Here is a 3,897-nt window from a genome sequence, read left to right as displayed (position 1 = left end):
AAAAGAGTGAACAAAAAGAAATAATAATCAGAGGGAGGGATATGGAACAGCCAAAACTGAGACAAATACTTTTGTAATTTCTTTACAGTAAATACAAAATGTCCGGAGAATTAGCAATATATCTAACATTGACTGACTGTGTGATGATATCTTCTGCTATTGGTCTGTTTCGACAGTGATATCAAAATCTCGACCTCCGGTCTCGATTTTGATATCACTGTCTCAACAGACCATAGCAGAAGATATCATCACACAGTCCGTCAATATTGGGTATTGTATAGAGGGTAAAGCGAGTTCATTTAATGTGAGTAAGTATTATAGAGCGGATTGCACGCAACAAAGCTTATTCATCCGAAAAGGCTACGCGGGACTCACTTTTCAAGAAAATAAGTTTTGTGAATTGTGTCAAAAAGAGTCTATGTTGACAGTGTAAGAAGCTTAGCTATCGAACACCCGGTAATATGACCCAATATTGACGGACTGTGTGATGATATCTTCTGCTATGGTCTGTTGAGACAGTGATATCAAAATCGAGACCGGAGGTCGAGATTTTGATATCACTGTCGAAACAGACCAATAGCAGAAGATATCATCACACAGTCAGTCAATGTTAGATATATTGCTAATTCTCTGGACATTTTGTATTTATTGCAAAGAAATTACAAAAGTATTTGTTTTGGCTGTTCCATATCCCTCCCTCTGATTATTATTTCTTTTTGTTCACTCTTTTCTTGTACTTTTCAGTATTTTAAAATGTCTTTCCTTTCAAAAAGTCTTTAGTCACTTGCTCAACTAAATTCTGGGATAATTACATTTGCACTGAGCTCAGTTTTGCCCAATTGACCAATGGAAATCCACATAACATATGAAATAGCAATATCAGCCTACAGCAACTAACAGTGTAACGCAGCGTGGTCGGCCAACAAGTCAATCGTAGCGACACATGCAGTGTAAGTTTGAGATAAGAAAAGCGAGCCCTCATGTCCACTGGCGCCATAGCTCAGTTGGTTAGAGCGTCTGCCTAGTAAGCAGAAGGTCCAGGGTTCGAATCCCTGTGGTGCCTGTTTTTTGTTGTTGTTGGTTGATGCGTTGTGTTACGAGCTACTTTGATATTTCAATGATTACAAGTCTGCGTGAAAAAAAATACAGTGCGTTCAGCTTCATTCTGTAAGAGATTGTCTAAATGTAATGATTTAGCTGTACACGACTTGTCTCGAATTTTAGTCTATGTTAAAACAGTTAGTCGAAACTTGACCAAATGTAAAAACGGAAAGAGGACAGATACAACAACAACAACCACGCCTTAAAGATGGACTTATTAATACTATTATATGAATGAAAACATTTGCTACATTTTAACAGATAACTGAAGCAAGAACACAATTTGCAAATGTACAATAAATGCATTGTATAGAGGGAAATGCGAGTTTATTTAATGAACAAATTTTATAGAGCGGATTGCACGTAACAAAGCTTATTCATCCGAAAGGGCTATGCGGGACTCACTACTCCAGAACATCATTTTGTGTATTGTACCCAAAAGGGTCTATGTTGACAGTAAGAAGCTTAGAGCTCTATCGAACACCCGGTATAATCAGCCTACAACAACTATCAGTAGTGTAACGCAGCGTGGTCGGCCAACAAGTCGATCAAAGCGACACATGCAGTGTAAGTTTGAGATAAGAAAAGCCCGCCCACATGTCCACCGGCGCCATAGCTCAGTTGGTTAGAGCGTCTGCCTAGTAAGCAGAAGGTCCAGGGTTCGAATCCCTGTGGTGCCTGTTTTTTGTTGTTGTTGGTTGATGCGTTGTGTTACGAGTTACTTTGATATTTCAATGATTACAAGTCTGCGTGAAAAAAAATACAGTGCGTTCAGCTTCATTTTGTAAGAGATTGTGTAAATGTAATGATTTAGCTGTACCCGATTTATCTCGATTTTTAATCTATCTTAAAACATTTTTGACTAAATGTAAAACCGAAAAGAGGACAACAACAACAACAACAACAACCTTAAAGAGGGACTTAATAATACTATAATTATGAGCTAAAACAACTGCTAAATTTTAACAGATAACTGAAGCAAGAACACAATTTGCAAATGTACAAAAAATGCACTGTAAAGAGGGAAATGCGAGTTCATTTAATGAGCAAATTTTATAGAGCGGATTGGACGCAACAAAGCTTATTCATCCGAAAGGGCTATGCGGGACTCACTATTCCAGAACATCATTTTGTGCATTGGGTCTATGTTGACAGTAAGAAGCTTAGCTATCGAACACCCGGTATAATCAGCTAACAGCAACATCTGAGTAACACAACGTGGTTGGCCCAAAAGTTCGATACTAACGACACATGGAGCAAGTTGGAGATAAGAAAAGCGTCACAACTTGCCACCGGCGCCATAGCTCAGTTGGTTAGAGCGTCTGCCTAGTAAGCAGAAGGTCCAGGGTTCGAATCCCTGTGGTGCCTGTTACTTTTTTGTTGTTTGATGCTTTGTGAACATTACGAGCTACTTTATTTTTTTACAAATCTTTTTATACTGTGAATCAAGACAATTATGCTGGTGTCCCATTGTTGAGTGTGACGAAAACTCGTGGTGACGATTTTAAAACATGTTGGGTCTCGCATGGTCCAATCTTACATGGTCCAATCTTACATGGTCCAACCTTACATGGTCCAACCTTACATGGTCCAATCTTACATGGCCCAACCTTACATGGTCCAATCTTACATGGTCCAATCTTGCATGGTCCAATCTTACATGGTCCAACCTTGCATGGTCCAACCTTGCATGGTCCAACCTTGCATGGTCCAATCTTACATGGTCCAACCTTACATGGTCCAACCTTACATGGTCCAATCTTACATGGTCCAATATTACATGGTCCAACCTTACATGGTCCAATCTTACATGGTCCAATCTTACATGGTCCAATAATATATATGGACCATGTAAGATTGGACCATGTAAGATTGGACCATGTAAGATTGGACCATGTAAGGTTGGACCATGTAAGGTTGGACCATGTAAGATTGGACCATGCAAGATTGGACCATGTAAGATTGGACCATGTAAGATTGGACCATGTAAGGTTGGACCATGCACGATTGGACCATGTAAGGTTGGACCATGTAAGATTGGACCATGTAAGGTTGGACCATGTAAGATTGGACCATGTAAGGTTGGACCATGTAAGGTTGGACCATGTAAGATTGGACCATGCGTGACCCAACATGTTTTAAAATCGTCACCACGAGTTTTCGTCACACTCAACAATGGGACATTGCTTAAAGCCTGATAACAAACATCACTATGTTTCTTGGCTCGCTCACTTTTTCTGTTCACTCATCCAAAAGACTTTGCCATTTTTTTTGACAAAACCATCAGGCTCAAACAGGCGATGCGAAAGTCCCACGCTTTGAAGTAAGTTACTTCAAAGTGTGGGAAAATCCCCCCACACTTTGAAGTAAAAACTGAGTTTACTTCAAAGTGTGGGAAGATCCCCCCACACTTTGAAGTAAAAAATGAGTTTACTTCAAAGTGTGGGGCACATCCCCACACTTTGAAGTAATTTACTTCAAAGTGTGGGATTACTTCAAAGTGTGGTGCAACACACGTCCGGCTGTCACTCGCTCAGTGTGACCTCGACTGGTTCGAGATCGAGTCTGCGTGTGGCCAAAACCGAAACTAGAAATGTGTTTTTCATCCCAGCAACGTGGACACGCTTGGCATAGATTCTAATTGTCGCTTCTTTGCATTAAGCTTGGATTTATTTTAGCGCCTGTAAACTTTAATATCAACAATGGGTTAAATTCAGAAACAATGCCGCGGGGAGACGATCAAAGACGATCAAAGTCATGTTCGTTGGGGATTTTGTCAGGCATGCTACTTTTCCG

At 40.1% G+C, this 3,897-nt stretch overlaps 3 non-coding genes across 3 annotated transcripts; all 3 read left to right on the top strand.

The window, feature by feature from the left end:
- The first annotated feature begins 989 nt into the window (after positions 1-989).
- Trnat-agu (transfer RNA threonine (anticodon AGU)) lies at positions 990-1,063 on the top strand. The gene has a single exon. It is a non-coding gene; the product is annotated as a tRNA-Thr (tRNA).
- A 644-nt stretch (positions 1,064-1,707) lies between these two features.
- On the top strand, positions 1,708-1,781 carry Trnat-agu (transfer RNA threonine (anticodon AGU)). The gene has a single exon. It is a non-coding gene; the product is annotated as a tRNA-Thr (tRNA).
- Positions 1,782-2,395: 614 nt separating this feature from the next.
- Positions 2,396-2,469, top strand: Trnat-agu (transfer RNA threonine (anticodon AGU)). Its single transcript has one exon. It is a non-coding gene; the product is annotated as a tRNA-Thr (tRNA).
- Positions 2,470-3,897: the final 1,428 nt, after the last annotated feature.

This window comes from Littorina saxatilis, unplaced genomic scaffold, assembly GCF_037325665.1.
Source record: "Littorina saxatilis isolate snail1 unplaced genomic scaffold, US_GU_Lsax_2.0 scaffold_3645, whole genome shotgun sequence".
Taxonomy (NCBI): Eukaryota; Metazoa; Mollusca; class Gastropoda; order Littorinimorpha; family Littorinidae; genus Littorina; species Littorina saxatilis.
The sequence above is the reverse complement of the archived record's forward strand: the minus strand, read 5'-3'. Positions and strand labels throughout refer to the sequence as shown.